General features: G+C 35.6%; 1 protein-coding gene across 2 annotated transcripts in view; it reads right to left on the bottom strand.

The window, feature by feature from the left end:
• Positions 1-20,711, bottom strand: part of BLTP3B (bridge-like lipid transfer protein family member 3B) — a 104,150-nt gene that overhangs the window by 73,496 nt on the left and 9,943 nt on the right. The window contains exon 2 of one of the 2 annotated variants that reach the window (XM_080811987.1): positions 18,625-18,755. The exons of the other annotated variant lie outside the window; for it this stretch is intronic. The gene's annotated coding sequence lies outside the window, so the exon portion shown is untranslated. The remainder of the gene's footprint in view (positions 1-18,624; positions 18,756-20,711) is intronic. 2 annotated transcript variants of the gene reach the window in all.

The following is a 20,711-nucleotide window of genomic DNA, read 5'->3' as shown; positions in this document are numbered from 1 at the left end:
AATATTCTATACATGTAAAAAACAAAATGAGAAAGAATGAGAAGAGGGGAAGCACCTAAAACTGAAAGTAAACTGAAACAAATGAGCCTAATTATACTTCAAAAATACTATAAGCATATTTAAAGGGAAGAGGAAGAGAAGGAGGACAGATGGGCAAAGAATAATCTCAGTAACCAACATTTGACTATATATATTCTTAGTGTTGGGCAAGAAGGGATATAAAGGTATGTGTGTGCATATGGGAGGGGTTAGTAAAGAACTCAAAACAACATCCTAACCAGATATATACAAGAATGTTCATCTCAGTGACACTTACAAAGGGAAAAAAGTGAAAACCCCTAAATGTTCAAAGGGAAATAATCCCTTTATTTATATCATGCTACATACATATCAAGTAATATGTGTTGCCAACCATGTAAAGAAAATGCTTCTATTATGGTGAAAATGTGTAGTTTAAAATTACATACTGTGATTTCCATTATGTAAAAAGTATATTATAAAATGTGAAATAGCAACTATGGTTGTTGGTAAGACTTTAGACTTCTTCGTCTTTATACTTTCCAATATGTTTAAATATTCTAATAAGGAGCATATATCACTTTTATACAGACAAAAGTTCATCAAAAACCCAAAAAGACAGGCCTGGCAAGAGTAAAAGTGAAAGATAGAAAGATTAAAATTCATGTCTTTAACAAGAAATTCTACCTTCAATTTAGTTCATACCAAAGGGACAACATCATCAAGAGCATGGGCCTTAAAATCAGACAAGTAAGTCTGAATTCTTGTTTAGCCACTTACTGTGGTACCTCTGTGCCTCAGTTTGCTCATCTATAAAATGGGGGAAATAACATCAACCTCAAACAATTTTAGTGAGGATTAAAGATAATACATAAAGCACCTGGTGCAAAACAGATATCCAAATAACAGTTCTTTTCTTCCTTCCCTTTTTAAAATTTCGATTAAATTATGGACATATTGACTATAGTTTAAACTAAAGCGATATCAAAAGTTCATGCTTATCCAAATAGGACTTCAAAATGGTTAAGCTATAGAGCTAATCTGGAAAACATCTTATATTAATACTGCTCATCTATTAAACTATTTTAAATAGAAAGCAGAAAATATAATAGTAACTTACATTCACAGCTATTAAACAGCTTGTTCCCCACATTGGGTAAATAGTGTATATATCAAATTATTTATCTCCCATTATTCATGTTAATTAGGCTTTAATTTACATATATTTTAGTTTTACACAAATGTGTCCCAATCATTTACTAATATAATTATGTTTCTTGCAAAAACAGAAACTGGATAATGATTCTTCAGCCACATTTTTCGTAACTTAATTGATAAAGGAAAAGCAGACTTCTTTAAGTGTATACTAGGCAAAAGAGGGAGGGAAACTTACAAAAGAGCAGTAAGGGTTGGAAGAGGCACTTTTCTACCTATACTTTTTCCAAGTGTTGCTACAGCTCTTCTGAATAAATTGCCATCTGAAATCCCCAGATAATTGTATTACTCTACTGAATATTGTAACTGAGAAGGACCTGATCCTAAAGAGAATAAATTATTATCTGAAATAAACCATTTTCATTTCATAAAGAACCATGTAAAGCTCTAAAGAGTTATATAATAATTTTAAAACCAAACTTTTAAAAATAGGGCAGAAATTTAAGTCAATGAACTAAACTTCTGAATAATTATTTAACTTAAGATTAAAGGGAGGGGTGGGAGAAATGAAGCATAACATATATACAAAACCAAAGTAGCTGTTAACAAAGACTCAAACGAGGATAAAGGAGAAAGCTGATTGACATGAATATATCAAAGTCACAACAGCACAAAAGAAAGTCATACAATATGTAAAAAAGGACACAACTTTTACTGATTTTTTTTATTTTTAAAATTTAGAAACACTCTCTCATTACTAAGCACATTACAATATGCAAAGAGGTTTATTTTAAAGTATTTTAAAATAAACATACCCTTCACTCTAACATTAATACCCTATGAAATAAATTTTAAAGTGAATGTTTATATTTTATTGGTTAACTTTTACTATCTTTTTAACAATGTAGTAATTTGAAAACATACTTAAAATATGAAAACAGGCTTCCATTTTATCCAAAATCTTCCCTAATTACACGTAATACATGAAAATACATTTACTAGTTTTTTCAGTTATTAACAACAGAAATAGCTAACTAGAGGAATAAAATTTCCAGGCAAATGGAAAGAATGCATTTGACTTAGATTATGCATTTTAGAATCAATACATAATTATTAGAGTCTAAATTACATGCAAAGCACTGTGCTAAGTAGACACTTATGGCAGAACAAAGTCAGTCCATAATCAAAGATTCATAATTTGCTTAAGGTAATAGGCCACAAATGCAGAAAAAGTTAAGAATTACAGCTCTGGGGAAAAAAAAAAAAAAAGAATTACAGCTCTGCAAGAATAAAAATGCGACTTACTACTCAACCTCTCTATGCCTCAGTTTCCTTACCTGTGAAATGGAGATAAAACAATACCTGATTTCATGGGGCTGTTTTGGTGAATAACTGGGTTAGAATATGTAAAATGCTAGGAACTGACCCTACTACAAAGGAAAACTCAGTAGTAGCTATTACTAATACAAAAACACAAGTCAAATAGGAATATGAACACAAAGACCTGATATAACCAGTGGTGAAATTTTTCCAAAAAAAAAAAAAAAATAAAAGGGGGAGTTCTTGATGAGGCAGTAAGTATGCAGATCATAAATCAAAAAGCATAAATTTTATATCTGATGTTACTATAAATTTTAGACATGATTTATTTTAACTTTATCAGATCCATTCTATAGCTACATCATAAAAACAAAGATAATACAGTTATTTGCTAAAGAAACCTGAAACAGATGTCTCAAATGTACTATCTCCAGGTTAAATACACTTAATTGGAGGTAGAATCGTAAAATCTTAGCGCTCAAAAGAATCTTAACACAGTTATAAACCCTTTTCTGACTAGCTACCTACCTTCCTCTACACTTACCTTTTGCATTCAAATACTAAAACCCTGAGATATTCTTTTCTAAACTCATCAGTAAATATGCATTTCTTGCATCATTCACCTTGCCCTGAAACTGTTTATGGTTCCTGTTACTGAACATGTTATTAAAGATTCACATCAGTGTCTACTATTCTTCTAAACTTAATAATTGGCTCTGTTACTTGATAATTATTTTCTCAAATAACAGCTGTAACTAGAAATAAAAATTTCTATTCTGTGATATTTCATGCTCTGGCCTGAACTAGATTTTACAGGGAATTTAACAACACACGTTAAACTGTTTGATTATGAAACTTAGAGTAGGCACAAGTAATCTGAAGTTCCTGGATGGACTTCAAGGGATCCAAGATATTTTATATATTTTCAAATGGGGCTTTTAGAAACAAAAAAGGCTAATTAAGAAACACTGACTTAAAGAAAAAGGATTAATTTTAACCATTCAGAAAATAAATTACTTCCATATTATAAGTTGGTTTTCAATACTGTTATTATTTAATATAATTGACTTGTTATAAACAAATCCCTCTTAGGGTGGCTGCCCAGCTACCAATGATTCCATCTTCCCAGAGAAAGGCTATATATACAGGAGAAAAGTGCACACCTAAAACATACATCTTTGGGTACAGGTGATTGATATAGAAGCTGAAGAGGCATCTAGGCTGTTAAAACAGATTCTTTCCTTCAGAAATTTGAAACTACAACACTTAGTACCAAGATGACAAATAACAAAGGAATATGACTGACAGAGAAACACAGATCCAATACTTTAGAACTTAAAGATACCATAAAGATTCTTCTCCTATCACTGCTCCAACCTCTTAAATTGGGTCGAATTCACACCTAGGAAATGAACTAGTAATTGACATCACTAGCTAGTTTCTCAAGACTATGCATCCCTATAAAGATTAAATTCTCACTGTGTATGAAGAGCTATTATAAGAACCAATTATCTTTGTTTAAGCAAATTTAATAGCGTTTGCTTGATTTTATTCAAAACAGTATTTCTAGAAGAAAACAAAGCACCTTAAGACCACACTAAATCATACAAGAGAGGATGTTTCTGGAGAGACTTTCCAAAATCTGAAAGACTACCAAGCCCTTTGGCTGGGAACAATAAATTATTAATCTGCAACTAATCACATCCTTTCATAGTCCATGGGTTTCATCATGCAGACATAAATATCACTCCACTCAAAACTAAGAAACAGGGGTGCCTAGATGACTCAACTGGTTAAGCATCCGACTTGATTTCAGCTCAGGTCATGACCTCAGGGCCCTGGGACTGAGCCCCACGTGGGTCCCTGCACTCAGCATGGAGTCTGCTTGAGATTCTCTTCTGCCTCCCTGTCTGCCCCTCCTGCTTGTTCTCTCTCTCTTTCTCTATCTCTCTCTCATAAATAAATAAATCTAGAAAGAAAGAAAGAAAGAAAGAAAAAGAAAGAGAAATGGATGAGGCTTTTCTAAAGAAACCCATATTCCCTCACTTATTCCATTATCTAACTCCATTTTTTTATCGCAGTTGTACCTCTTTTAATCTGGCACTCTCCTCTTGGGGCTACTTGCTTTCTTGCCCTACTCTATCCCTTATTATCTTCAGGATCAAAAAGTGAACTAGTTATTTTGAAAAATATTGATATAAGCTAGGTCAAGAAATACACTTTGTTACAGCCTAGTACATACAGATACACACACAATTAAGATAAGAATTCCACAGAACAATAGTTTAACACAGTCTGATATTTTCAGTTCTATTTCATTCTTTTATTTATTTTTTTTTTAAAGATTTTATTTATTTATTTGTCAGAGAGAGTGAGCACAGGCAGACAGAGAGGCAGGCAGAGGCAGAGGGAGAAGCAGAAGCAGGCTCCCCGCTGAGCAAGGAGCCTGATGTGGGACTCGATCCCAGGACCCTGGGATCATGACCTGAGCTGAAGGCAGCCGCTTAACCAACTGAGCCACCCAGGCGTCCCTATTTCATTCTTTTAAAACAGTGATCCCAGGGAGCCTGGGTGGCTCATTCAGTTAAACAGCTGACTCTTGATTTCTACTCAGGTCATGATCTCAGGGTTGTGAGATTGAGCCCTGTGTCATGGTCTCTCTCCCTCTACCGCTCCCCCAACAACACGCACACAGGCTCTCTCTCATGCTCTCTCAAATAAGTCTTCAAAAAATAAAATGAACTAAAATACGGTCAAAACGTAACACATATTTCACAAGGTAAGCTGTAACTCACAGCTTAACAAAAATATATAAGAAGTTCATCATGAGGGGCACCTGGGTGGCTCAGTCGTTAAGAGTCTGCCTTCGGCTCAGGTCATGATCCCAGGGTCCTGGGATCCAGCCCTGCATCAGGCTCCCCGCTCAGTGGGAAGCCTGGTCTCCTTCTCCCACTCTCCCTGCTTCTGTTCCCTCTTTCACTGCGTCTCTCTCTCTCTGTCAAATAAATAAATAAAATCTTAAAAAAAAAAAAAAAAAGAAAAGAAAAAAAAGAAGTACATCATGACCAAGTATGAAGATTGGTTTAACATTCAAAAATCAACCAGTGTTACACACCATATTAAAAAGTAAAATCACAGGGCACCTGGGTGGCTCAGGTCATGATCTCGGGGTCCTGAGATCAAGTCCCACATCCAGCTCCCTGCTCAGTGGGGGGTCTGCTTCTCCCTTGCCTCTGCTGTTCCCCCAGTTTATGCTCTCTTGTGTGCTCTCTCTCCCTCTCAAAATAAATGAAACATTTAAAAATAAATAAATAAAAATAAAAAGTAAAATCACATGATGATCAAAATAGAGACATAAAAAAGCACTAGACAAAAGTCAACACCATATATGGAAAAATAACTCTCAACAAACTAGGGACAGAAGAAAACTTCCTCAGGCGCCTGGGTGGCTCAGTCTAAGCAGCTGCCTTCAGCTCAAGTCATGATCCCATGATCCTAGGATCAAGCCCCACATTGGGCTCCCTGCTCAGCAGGAAGCCTGCTTCTCCCTCTCCCACTCCCACTGCTTGTGTTCCTGCTCTCACTGTCTGTCAAGGAAATAAATAAAATCTTTAAAAAAAAAAGGGAAGACAAAGAAGAAGAAGAAGAGAACTTCCTCCAAACTACAAAGGACATCTATGAAAATCCTACAGCTAAAATCATACTTAAAGATGGAAGACTAGAGGCTCCTGGGTGGCTCAGTAGGTTAAAGCCTCTGCCTTTGGCTCAGGTCATGATCTCAGGGTCCTGGGATCGAGCCCCGCATTGGGCTCCCTGCTCAGTGGGGAGCCTGCTTCCCCCCCCCCTCTGTTTGCCTCTCTGCCTACTTGTGACCTCTCCCTCTGTCAAATAAATAAATAAAATCTTAAAAAAAAAAAAAGATAGAAGACTAAAATGCTTTATCCCTAAGACAGAGACAAGACAAAGACATCTGCTCTTACCACTTCTATTCAGCATTGCATTAGAAATTCTAGCCAATGTAATCTAAGGCAAGAAAAAAATAAAAGACATTCTATTTAGAAAAGTAAAACTGCCTTTTTTCCCAAAAAAGACATGATCATCTGTACAGAAAACCATACAGAACCCTTTTAAAAGTTACCAGAACTAATAAATGAGTGTAGCAAGGTTATAGGATATAAGAGAAATATAAAAAATAAAATCAAATGAAGGGACATAGGAACAAAATGAAAGCATTCCCAATGGCTAAAGCTGGAACAATTTGGACAACAAAATAAATTATTAGATTATAACTCAAAATATAAAATAAATATACATGAATATATGCAGATATAAATACAAGATTGAATAAATAACTGGGAAAGAAGAGATAAATCTTCCATACAGAAAATAACTTATGTTTTCTCTACTCCAACCTCATGGAAGTGGAACATAACCCTTCATTCCTTTTGTGTGTGGCTGCTTTTCTTTCCAAAGTATACAGTATGAAAGTGGGCAAAAGAGTAACTTTACAGTGGAGAATGTGACAAAGGCCTACATCAACAATGTTGTACCTTTGATATGACATAATAAAAATGGCATTTTACCTCTGTGGTCTTCTTGCAAAAAACCTATAACCCATTCTAATCATGAGAAAAACATTATACAAATACTGACTGAAAGACACCGAACAAAAACCAATACTACTGAAAACTCTCAAGATCACCAAAAAGAAGGAAAATATGAGAAACTGTTATAGTCAGAAGGAGTCTAAAACAAAATGATGACTAAATATGTGATATTCACAATGAGATCCTCAAGCTAAAAAAGGACACTAGGTAAAAAAAAAAAATGGGAAATGTGAGCAAAGTATAGGCTATAGTTAATAAGAATTTGTAAATACTGGTTCATTAATTGTGACAAATGTACCATACCTTACAACATATTAACAAAAGAGATGGACTCCAATGCTATTAAATCCTGTCCTTTTCATTTTTTAAAACAGTCCATGAATAGCTAATTCTTAAAATCTGTTTTTCTCAACCACTGAAAATCTGTCATGCATACCTTATTTCAAAGGGGTAAATGAAAAGCTCTAATGATTCATGAAAACTGTTTGAGAGCATAAATCCAAAGCATAACACTGGAGTTAATTCTTATTAAGACTATGAGAAGCCTAATAAAAATCTTTGCTACAAGTCTCTCAACCAGTATTATTTCTTGATTCATAAAATTTTTCAGAATTTCTTACATCCAGTTTTTTGTTTTTAGTAACTTAGCAGAGAGCATTGTGCAGGAGATTACATGGCTGCCTCAAAACGGCTACCGAGAGTATTTACGAACCTGCCAATCTGGCATTGATTTTTACAGAGTGAACGCAAACTAGGATCCAAAGCCTATCTTCTTTTCCCACAGAAAAAAATACTTTTAACAGAGACTTTGAGCAGAGAACTTGACCAGTATATCCTAGTAAAAGGAGATGTATGAGTAGTGTTTTACTGTATTACATGGTAATCCCTCTACAAAAATAAAAAATCTATAATAAAGGAAATCACACACACATATACACAAGTAATATGGGAGATGGGATGTGAGGTGTATGAACACTCTTTATACTAGCCTTACTGCCTTTTTTTAAATATAATTTTTTATAAACATATAATGTCCTTACTGCCTTTCTATCAATCAAAAACTTTCCCCCCCAAAAATATCTTAGTTAAAAAAAAATCATTTGAGCTGCATATGGAAGGTTTATCCATTTTGTTGTGTTTAAGTTTCATTTAAAACAAGTTAGTACAGGGGCACCTGGGTGGCTCAGTGGGTTAAGCCTCTGCCTTCGGCATAGGTCATGATCCCAGGGTCCTGGGATTGAGCCCTGCGTTGGGCTCTCTGCTCAGCGGGGAGCCTGCTTCCTCCTCTCTCTCTGCCTGCCTCCTCCTCTCTCTCTGCCTGCCTCTCTGCCTACTTCTGATCTCTCTGTCAAGTAAATAAAATCTTAAAAAAAAAAAAAGTTAGTACAATAAAAATATAAATTGTTTCCATATCCTAAGAACAACAGGAAACTGAAAATTTTAAAGTACCATTTATACTAGCATGATAAGTATGAAATTTTTAGGGATAAATCTGACAAAAGGTATACAAAATCTATATACTGAGAAACATAAAAATGTTGCTATAATTTTAAAAGACATAGAGAAACACATAGGTAGATCAGATGACTCAACATTTTTTAAGATGTCAGTTCTCCTCAAATTCATTTATAGATTCCAAACAAAAAATACCCAGCGGGTTTTTTGGTAGAAACAGGTTGATTCTGTAGAGTATCAAACTAACTTTGGAAAAGATGAACAGAGTTGTAAGCCTTGTACTACCAATTTCAAGACTTCTTAAAAAGCAACGGTTCGGGGGGTGTCTGAATCAGTTAAGCACCTGCCTTCAGCTCAGGCCATGATCCCAGGGTCCTGGGATGGACCATACGTTAGGCTCCCTGCTCACCGGGGAGTCTGCTTCTCCCTTCCCCACAGCACCTCCCCCTGCTCCTGCTCTCTCTCACTTTCTCTCTCAAATAACTAAATAAAATCTTTACAAAATATATTAAAAGGTGCCTGGGCGGCTCAGTTGGTTGGGTGTCTGCCTTCGGCTCAGGTCATGATCCCAGCCAGGGTCCTGGGATCAAGTCCCATATTGGGCTCCTTGCTCAGCGTGGGGCCTGCTTCTCCCTCTGCCTGCCACTTCCCCTGCTTGTGCCCTCTCCCTGTCAAATAAATAAATAAAATCTTTTAAGAAGAGAGAGAGAAAGAAAGAAAGAAAAAATAAAATATATTTTTTAAAAAGTTACAGTGGGGTATGTGGCTGGCTCAGTTGGTAGAGCATGAAACTTGATCTCACAGTCATGAGTTCAATCCCCATGTCAGACATAGTGCGTACTTTAAAAAAAAAAAAAAAAACAAAACTACAATATTCAAGATGGTTTGAGACTGGTGTCAAGACAGACCCACAAACAATGGAACAAACTAGAGAGTCCTGAAATAGAACCAAATTTGTAGCAAGGGGATTTTCAACAAAGGCAGAAAAGCAAATCAGTGGTAAAAAGACAGGGGTGCCTGGGTGGCTCAGTATTGATCTCAGCTCAGGATTGTGAGTGCAAGCCTGCTTATAGCTTAAAAAAACAAAACAAAACAAAACAAAAAAGATACTATTTTCAATAAACTGTGTTGGAACCACTGTATAGCCACTGCCAAAAGAAAAAAAAAAAAAGGATCTTGATACTTACCTCACACCATAAACAAATATTTAAATAGATCACAGACCAAAATCTAAAAACTGGATCCATAAAATCGCTGTAAGAAAATACAGGAGAAAATCCTGGTGATCTTGAGCCTGTCAAAGATTTTTTTCCTTAAGATTTTATTTATTGATTTATTTGGGGGGTGGGGAGAGTACAAGCAGGAGGAGGGGAAGAGGTCAAGGGAGAGGAAGAAGCAGACTCCCTGCTGAATAGGGAGCCGGGTGCAGGGCTCAATTCCAAGACCTGAGCTGAAGGCAGACACTTAACCAACTGAGCCATCCAGGCGCCCCAAGCCTAGCAAAGATTTCTATAACATAACAAAAAATGTACAAATCATGAAAGAAAAAAAAACAGTAAATTATGTTTTGTCAAAATTAAAAACCCCACTCATCAAAAAGACACTGTTACTAAAGGAGAAGCCAAAGAGGGGGAGAAAATATATTTACAAGATATGGTTGAAAAAGGACTTTTATTTACAATATATAAAGAACTCTTACAACTCAAAAATAAGACAACTCATTAATAAAATAAGCAAAAGATTTAAACAGACCCTCAAACCAAAGAAGACACAGAGATGGCAGATAAGCACATGAAAAGATATACAATACAGCCAGTCAATAAGGAATTTCAAATTAAAACCATACCACTACTTACCCACTAAAATGAGAAAATTAAAAGACTGGCCATACTGAGCACTGCTGAAGATATGGAACAACTAGAACTCTCACACACTTACTGGTGAGAACATAAAATGTACACTTTAGAACGCTGTTTACCAGTTTCTTAACTTATGTATGTACCCATATATAACTCAATCATCCTGCTCCTAGGCATTTACCCAAGAAAAATGAAAACCATGTGTCCTCACAAAGACTTACACACGAATATTTACAGCAGCTTAATTTATAATAGTCAAAAACTGGAAACAACCTAAATGAGCATCATCAGGTGAATGGATAAACACATTATGGCATATTCACAATGGAATATGAATATATTCAGCAATAAGAGAGAAGGCATATGGGGCACTTGGGTAGCTCAGTCGTTAAACGTCTGCCTTTGGCCTAGGTCATGGTCCCGGGGTCCTGGGATCGAGCTCCACGTCAGGCTCCCTGTTCTGTGGGAAGCCTGCTTCTCCCTCTCCCACTCCCCATGCTTGTGTTCCCTCTCTTACTCTCTCTCTGTCTAATAAATAGAATCTTTAAAAAGAGAGAGAGAGAGAGAGAGAGAGAAGGTATACAACAAACCAGATTGATTGCAAAATAATTATGCTGAGGGAAAGAGGCCAAAAGAAGGTATATGATTCATTCATATAAAATTCTAGAAAATACAAACTAATCTAAGTGAAATAAAGCAGATTATATAATAACAAAGCATGAGACAGGAGGGGAGGAAGGAGAGGATTAAAGAAGGACATGAGGGAACTTAAGGGCTTATGTCAAAATTTCATTAAGCTGTATACCTTAAATATGTACAGTTTACTGCATATAAATCAATTATATTTCAATAAAGATGCTTAAGTCATATATAAAAATGCTTATAGAAGACTGATTTTCTTTACTTGCATATTAAAAAATAATCAAGCTAAACAAAATATAAATTTACCTTCTTTATAAAATGCTCAATAAAGAAGGTAATTTATTATGAGTACACCTTCTCTCTCTCTCTCTCTCACACACACACACACCCCTATGTATATAGGTGAATATATACATCCTAATAAAAAAGAAAATGGACTAGTTAATAAAGTACAAGGAAATCAGAATTTTTAAGATATCTGAACCATGGCTTTTTAAAAACATTCGTAATTTGCCATCTGAAGATACAAGAAGCAATTTTAAAGCCACATTAAAAAACTGAGTAGATCACACAGCATGGAGTCTGCTTGGGATTCTCTCTCCCTCTCCTTCTGACCCTCCTGCTCATGTTCTTTCTCTCTCTCTCTAAATAAATAAATCTTCAAAAAAAAAAAATTAAAAAATTAAAAACCAAGTAGATCAATAAGCAGCCTTCATACTATCAAAAAATTTAAAAGAATTTTAGGATTTTAACACCTGAAAAGTTCCACTGATCCAAAGTCTTCATCTTATAAAATGTGAAGTCCAAAAGGGTTCAGTCAACTGCTAATGTCATATCACGGCAGAGCCAAGACTATAATCAAATTTGTATAGTTTTAACTTAAAAGGTATTTCAATATCAATTACCATTTCATAATCATACTCATTATTTTCAATTCAACAATATTTAATAAACATTTCCTGGGCATTATAGGAGTATGTGGCAATTCTTATCAATGTCAGTTTGAGGCTTATTAAATATTTAAGACATAAATATTTTCTTCAAAGAAAACTACAATGTTATTAGAAGAAGAATCACGTTGTGCTCACAATAATTTTTTTTTTTTTAGTATTCTCAATTCACAGAGTTTGTTTGGCTTAGTTATTTTTATAATACACATGTAAAGGAAATCAACCAATCTTGTCTAGCCAGTTTTTTCACACTTAAAGAAATGAAAAGTTTTAAAGGATAGAAGATGTTATAAGTTGACAGCCTCTGAGCTTTGTTTTACCACAAATATGTTTTGTCTGCACAGTGCTTTAAAAAACCTGAATTGGGGGTGCCTGGGTGGCTCAGTGGGTTAATGCCTCTGCCTTCAGCTCAGGTCATGATCTCAGGGTCCTGGGATTAAGCCCCGCATCAGGCTCTCTGCTCAGCAGGGAGCCTGCTTCCCCCTCTCTCTCTGCCTGCCTCTCTGCCTAATTGTGATCTCTGTCAAATAAATAAATAAAATCTTAAAAAACCTGAATCGGTGGCTAACATTTAAAATGAGTAGACATTATATTAAAATCTGGGTTTCCTAATTTTGTTGAAATATTGGAAGATCTGACACAAATACACATGTATCCTTCATGGCAAAAACTGAGCAATGATTAATTAGGCTCTTGGGTAACTTAGACAAGACATAATTAGTGCTTTCAAAAACCTCATAGTTTAGTATTAGAGACAAGCACATAAACAAATCATGACAGTACATTATAGTTTTACTATGTGCCAAGCACTGTGTGACAGGTGTTACAATAAAAATGAAAATAGGATAAGATGGAGGTACACGAGAAGTAGTGATCATTTGTTAAAAACACTGTTTAGGGAAGGCTTCATGAAGGAGGCCAAACCTGAACTGTGTTTTTTAAGAGTTAAGTTTCTGCCAGGTGAATAGGAGAGAGGAGGACATCTTAGGCACGGTGACAGAATGCTCAAGGCTACAGGATCACATACAGTAGCCATGGATGAAGTATAAGGCATCAGGTAGTTTGTAACGAAATGGAATGCCTTTGAAAGATGGACTGAAGCCAGATCACAAAGGACGCTTGCATCCCGTGCCAAGGAATGTAGGTTTCATCCTACGCATCTGTATTGTTCCCACAATGCTCCTAAGAAGACTCATGATTGAACATAGCTGGGAGGAGAAATAAAAAGGGAAAAGATATAATAGCTGATCGCCCTAATTACTGATTCAACTAAATTACTAAAAGGCAATTATAAGCATAGCCGGTCTTTGTTCCATTAACAAGGAGCCCTACTTTTTGCCTATCTTATACAGTTAAGTTCTATTTTAATATTTCTTTGGACAAAAAAAATTCTACTGTTATAAACAAATTTTTTTAAAAAGCCTGAACATGAGCCATTAAAATTTTTTTTACCAATCTTTATGTGATACACCACACATTAACAAAGTAAAGGATAAAAACCATATGATCATCTCAGTAGACAGAAAAAGCACCTGACAAAATTCAAGGTCTATTTATGATAAAAGTTCTCAACAAAGTGGGCACTGAAGAAATGTACCCCTCAACATAATAAAGGCCTTAAGACAAATCCGCAGCTAACAACATACTTAACAGTGAAAAGCTGAAGGATTTTCCTCCAAACAGGGGCAAGAGAAGGATGGTACTCTCACCACTTTAATTCAACATAGTATTGGAGGCCCTAGCCAGAGCAATTAGGCAAGAAGAAGAAATTATCGAAATCCAGATTGGAAAGGAAGAAATAAAATTGTTAATCTGTAAATGATATAATACAATATATAGAAAATTCTAGACTCTACCAAAAACTACTAATAAGAACTAATAAATGAATTCAGTAAAGTTGCAGAATACAAAATTAACATACAGAAATAGGTTGCATTAATAAAGAGTTATCAGAAAGAAGTTAAGAAAACAATCCCATTTTCAACTGCACCAAAAAGAATAAACTAGGAATAAAGCTGACCAGGGAGTGAAAGACTTATACACTCTGTAAGACACTGATGAAAGAAATGGAGGACAGCACAAATAAATGGAAAGATATTCTGTGCTCATGGAATGAAAAAATGTTGTTAAAATGTCCATACTACCTAAAGCAAACTACCGATTCAATGCAATCCCCATCAAAATACCAATGTCGTTTTTCATAGAACTAAAACAAAGAATTCTAAAACCTGCCTGGATCCATGAAAAGACCCGCAAGAGCAAAAGCAATTTTGAGAAAAAACAAAGTTAGAGGTTATCATGCTTCCTGATTTCAAATACTAGAAAACCGTTAGTAATCAAAACAGGATGGTACTGGCATAAAAACTTATACACATATATCAATGGAACAGAAAAAGAGAGCCCAGAAATAAACCTATACATACATGTTCAATTAATCTATGACAAAGAAGGCAAGAATACACAATGGGAAAAAAAGATCTCTTCAATAACTGGTGTTGGGAAAACTGGATAGCCACATGTTAAAAAAAAAATGAAACTTGGCCACTACATTATACCATATACAAGAATATATTCAAAATGAATTAAGGACTTAAATGTGAAGCCAGAAACTGTGAAACTCCCAGGGAAAAAAAAACAAACAAACCAAAAAAACCAGATAGTAAGCTCTTTGCCACCAGTCTTAGCCATATATTTTTTTTTTAACCAGTCTTCTTAGGCAAGGGCAACAAAGGTAAAATAAATAAATGGAATTACATCAAACTACAAGCTTTTGCACAGCAGAAGAAACCATCAACAAATGAAACAAATGAAAAAACAATCTAACTGAATGAAATCATATGTCTGATAAGATACAACTTAATATATTAAAACAAAACAAATACTATTTAAAAATGAGGAGAGGATCTGAATAAACAGTTTCCCAAGGAAGACATACAGATGGCCAATGGACACATGAAAAGATGCTCAACATCACTATTCATCAGGAAGATGCCGATCAAAACCATAAGGAGATACCACCTCACACCAGTCAGATTGGCTATTATCAAAGGGCCAAAAAAATAACAGTGTTGGTGAGGGTATGGAAAAAAGGGAACCCTCATACACTGTTGGTGGGAATGTAAAGTGGTACAACCACCATGGATAACAGTATGAAAGTGCCTCAAAAAATTAAAATTAGAACTACTACACAATCCATCAATTACATCTTTAGGTATATACCCCAAAAAACAAAACAAAACAAAACAAAAAACCCCACCAATTCAAAGAGCTATATGCACACTCAGTTCACTGTAGCAGTATTTACAACAGCCAAGATACAGAAGCAATCTAATTATCCATCAATAGATGAATGGGTAAAGAAGACGTGGTACACATACACAATGGAATATTACTCAGCCACAAAAAAGAATGAACTCTTGCCATTTGCAACATGGATGGACCTAGAGGGTTTTATGCTAAATGAAGTAAGTCAGACAATGACAAATACCATATGATTTCACTTACATGTTTTTTAGATTTAAAAAACAAAGCAAATGAACAAACAAAACAAAAAGAGACTCACAGATATAAGAAGCAACTACTGGCTACCAGACTGGGGAGGGACTGGGGGTTCTGCAAAATAGATAAAGGGGATTAAGAGGCATAAATTTCCAGTTATAACATAAGTAAGTCATGAGGATATAATATACTGCATAGGTACTACAGCCAACAATACTGTAACAATTTTGTGTGGTGACAGATGGTAACTAGACTTATTGTGGGGTTCAATACGAAATGTATAAAAACATCATTATAGGGCACCTGGGTGGCTCAGTGGGTTAAAGCCCCTGCCTTTGGCTCAGGTCATGATCTCAGGGTCTTGGGATCGAGCCCCACATCTGGCTCTCTGCTCAGCAGGGAGCCTGCTTCCCCCTCTCTCTCTGCCTGCTTCTCTGCCTACTTGTGATCTCTGTCTGTCAAATAAATAAATAATTTTTTTTTTTTTTTAAAGTCACTATGATGGGGTGCCTGGGTGGCTCAATTGGATAAGCACTCAACTCTTGATTCTGGCTCCAGTCTTGATCTTGGGGTCATGAGATTAAGCCCTGTGTCCAGGCTCTGCACACAGCAGAGCTTGGGTTTCTTTCTCCCTCTCCCTCTGCCTCTCTCTCTCTCTCTTTCCCTCTCTTTCTAAAATAAATAAGGGTGCCTGGGTGGCTCAGTCATTAAGCGTCTGCCTTCAGCTCAGGTCATGATCCCAGGATTCTGGGATCAAGCCTCATGTTGGGCTCCCTGCTCAGCAGGAAGCTTGCTTCTCCCTCTCCCAGTCCCCCTGCTTGTGCTCCCTCTCTCGCTGTCTTGCTCTCTCTCTCTCTGTCAAATAAATAAATAAATAAATCTTTTTAAAAAATAATAATAAAATAAAATAAATAAATACATCTTTAAAACAAATACATCACTATGGGGACTCCTGGGTGACTTAGTCAGTTGGGCATCTGCCTTCAGGTCAGGTCATGATTCCAGGGTCCTGGGATTGAGCCCCAAGTCAGGCTCCCTGCTTAGCATGGGAATCTGCTTCTCCCTCTCTTTTTGACCCTCCCCTGTGCTAGCACTCTTGCTCACTCTCTCACTCAAATGAATAAATAAAAGATCTTTAAAAAACCACTATGATGCACACCTGGAATTAATGGGACATTCTGTGTCAATTATACTTCAATTAAAAAAAAAAGATGGTTACCAAGAAATTAAATGGTAAGATTAGCATTTTGAACGTATCTCTCCAGTAACAGTGCCAAGGATAGAACAGAAAAGTGTGAGACCAGAAGGAAATGAGAATGCTTATTTGCAAGAATAACACAAGACATGTCGAGTTAAATCTGGGTCATGACAACAGAGATATTCAAGTCTTTATTGACGTCTCCTTTGTGCCAAGAAGCCTGCAATGTGCTAGGTTCAGGAAAAGGAAGGTAAATTTAAGAGTTATTTAATAAAAAGGCATCATAATCAATTAAAATGAGAAGAGAGGAAAGGAATTAAGTTTGGTAGGTGACTTGTATGAACAAATAGATAGCTGTGATTTAAACCAAGAATAAAATTGGAACACCTCATCTTCAATAAGCTAAGCACAAATCAGGTCAAATAAAGATATGTTAAGGAAGTATAATTTTAAAAAAAGCAAAGGATTACAGCTATGACTATACTTTAAGAGCAAAGCTCCCAGAGGATTTACTAGAGTTATATATAAAACCAGAACCATCTTTGAATGCCTTTATAAACAACATCCTTAACTAACAATATCCTAAAGATAACCTCAAAGGTTTCCCTAATGGTCTACCTAAGGCTAAAGCTTGGCATCTATCCCTTGGCAATTTTGGTTTAGATCCAGACACCCAAATGATATCAAAGAATCCAGGTGCAAAAGAATACTGGAAAATAATACTTAACTGATATTTACACAATTGCTAACATATGGTCAGTAAGTGTATCAAACGTCACATTACTCCTCTGTAATGAGTTGCACATTTCTGCTCATGGGTAATCTTTTTTTTTTTTTTAAGTAATTTCTACACATAACATGGGGCTTGAACTCACAACCCCAGATCAAGAGTAACATGCTACAGGGTGCCTGGGTGGGTCAGTCAGTTAAGTGTCTGCGTTTCGCTCGGTCACTTTCCCAGGGTTCTGGGATCAAGCCCCACATAAGGCTCATTGCTCAGCAAGGAGCCTGCTTCTCCTTCTCCCTCTACCTGCTACTCTGCCTGCCTGTGCAGGCTCCCGTGCGTGCTCTCTCTCTCTCCAATAAATAAAAATTCCAAAAAAAAAAAAAAAAAAGAGTCACATGCTCCAACAACTGAGCCAGCCAGGTGCCCCAATCATAGTTAATCTTTAATTACCAATTTCTCACTAGACTTTACAGATATGTTCAAAGTATTCATGTGGATAAATTTCCTAAACACTCTTAAGTGTTCAATGATAGAAGTTTCTAGGTTTTTCACTAAGTACAACTTGAAAGAAATTCAGTGCCATTTCCATGAATCTGGCTTTATAACATAATTACTTTCCCTGATAATGAAATTTTAAAAGGAGTAAGGGGAGAGGGGAAGTATTAAATGGGGTGGCAAGTCCTTACTTACATTCCTCAAGAATTCTATTTTCACTGCTGTTCATAAGAATTACTCAAATCTCTTTGATAAAGATTACAGTTAACATTAAATACACAAAATAAATTCTTAAGTCCTTCAATGAGAAGTGATGAAAACATTCTCTTAATCAAAAGAGCCTTCGTACCTCATTAATTACATTAGACTATGAAATCTTACCCATTAAAGGGTAGATCAAATGCTAATTACTATTCCCAAATAGCTGACTGTAAGTTATAAAACTCTTTTAACAATAGAAAGAGTTGGTTATAACTTAAAGTGCATTGCTAAACCTTATATATTAGAAAAGACAATCTAAGAAAGGAACTGCATGAGCCTGTAGCTACGGTAAAAAAAGGGGAAAGGAAAAGAGTACTTGACTAATACAGTAAGAATTAGAAAATATTCTCAAAGTATCTTTATGTGGGGCAAAATAAGTGCTTGCATTTATGAAAAGAAAGAAAAAGAAACCGAAAACAATGGGGAATAGAAGTATTACCTGAGGGCAGGAAATTCAGACAAAAGGTCCCTATTCCTGGTGAAAGCAAGTAGTCAGTTGCCAGGGTTTCTTAGACTCCTTGATTATGAAATTCACAGCACACCAATCTCCACCACAGCCAGCAGGGATCGCTGCAGGGAATGGGTACACAGGGGGACACAGGAGGGAGCAAGTTTAAGGGAAGGAAGAGGAAAGGAATGATATGATAAAAATATTTAGCTGTGATGCACTTAAAAAAATACAGTTGTATTTCACACTGGAATAACTAAAGGCAAACACTGCTTAAATTCTAAGATAAATTAATCATTTGTGATTTCCTTCATTCTCTCTACCACTGGTATTACTACTACTCTGACAATATTTTCAAAAATTTTCATATTAAAAATATCAACAAAAATGAGATATCTCTGTTGTACAAAAGTTATGTGAAGACTGAACTGTAATTCAACGTTAAATCAAACCAAATAGGACAAGCACTCTAAAAGACAAGCTATTTACAAATATAAATTATCAAATTACTTTAACTGCTAAAAACCCCATTTAAAACAGTAATCTTCATTTTATGGAGAACATTAAAGAGTAAAGTTAGCTATGAAAAGTAACTCACAAACCAAGGAGAGATCCAAAAATAAATTTTATGTTTATATACAAAAGCAAATCAGAGAACTAGAATATTTATCAAGAAAAAGTTTTTAATCTAAATTTCTTGGATATGAGTCATCTGCCAAAAATGTATTCAGGGCAACCAATTTATATCCTATATATTCTATGAAGGCCAAAGTTAATCTATTCTCTAGTTAGCTGAAAATGTTTCTGAACAGCTACTATGTATAACAATACTGTGCCAGATGCTAGAGATACAACAGTGAACAAGAGAAACACAATCACTGCCTCAGAATGCAGTCTGTAAGGGTGATTCTGCCCTTAAAGAGATGACAATCTAGAGGGCACCTCACTGGCTCAGTCGGTGGAGCATGGCACTCATGAGTTCAAGCCTTATGTTAGGCATGGAGTCTACTAGAAAGAAAGAAACAAGCAAACTAACTAACTTTAAAAAGAGATGACAATCTATGAACTAAAAACATAAAATTTTTGTTGTAATAAAATATTTTAAGACCAATGAAGACTAGTACATAGTTAAAGCTGCCCATGTAAGATGCAGCAGTAAAATGAAGCCTGAGAGGATAACCTGGCAGGAAGGAAGGTAGACAATTTGGCTACAGTAATAAGACAACAAAAGATGGGTGAAAAACAAAAAAGGGAGAGAAAGTGTAGTACTTGAAAACAGTAGAAAAACTGCAGCCAAGTTTCTAGGATCTAAAGTATCCTTAATGGGGTGCCTGGGTGGCTCAGTCAGTAAAGCATCTGACTGTTGGTTTTGGCTCAGGTCATGATCTCAGGGCCCTGGGAAGGAGCTCAATTACCCTACTGACCTTGAGGAATCTGCTTGAGGATTCTCTCCCTCACCCTCTGCCTTCCCCCCACTCCTATGCACATGCTCTGGTGCTACAGTAAATACAGAAATCTTAATTAAAATTTTTTAAAAAATGAAGTACCCTTAACTTCTCTAAATAACTGCCTTAAATATTCCCTTGGAATGCATGCCACTGTCACAACTTAATAACTACCCATTTTATATCACATAAGCTGTTGTTTATGTATTTTTATTTCATTATTTCTTTACAGTTTCTCTAGACTTAGACCACCTCTGACTCAATGTCTCTACCTCCATTAAAGTTGCATACTGTACTTTGTGCCTGTCTCTTAAGACTTATATTTTATCCTGTTATCTATTTAATCATCTACCATACTATTTTCAGAAGCATTTATAGTTCTTCTTAATTTCTCTTATATATCTTATGGATCTTCTATAAGAATTGGTGAAAAGAATAAATGAGTGATTTATCAATGGGAATAGTCATAATACTCCTTAAAGATAATTCAAATCTTAGATTTTATGATGTCCCTTTTTATAGTACAGTTCATTTACATATAAGATTCCATCTCTGCAGAAGAAAACTTTGGAACAGGAACTGAATTTAGTACCTAACAACACAGTTTTAGCAAACTTTAAAATGACTGAATCT

This window comes from Martes martes (genome assembly GCF_963455335.1).
Source record: "Martes martes genome assembly, chromosome: 8".
Lineage (NCBI taxonomy): Eukaryota > Metazoa > Chordata > Mammalia > Carnivora > Mustelidae > Martes > Martes martes.
The sequence above is the reverse complement of the archived record's forward strand: the minus strand, read 5'-3'. Positions and strand labels throughout refer to the sequence as shown.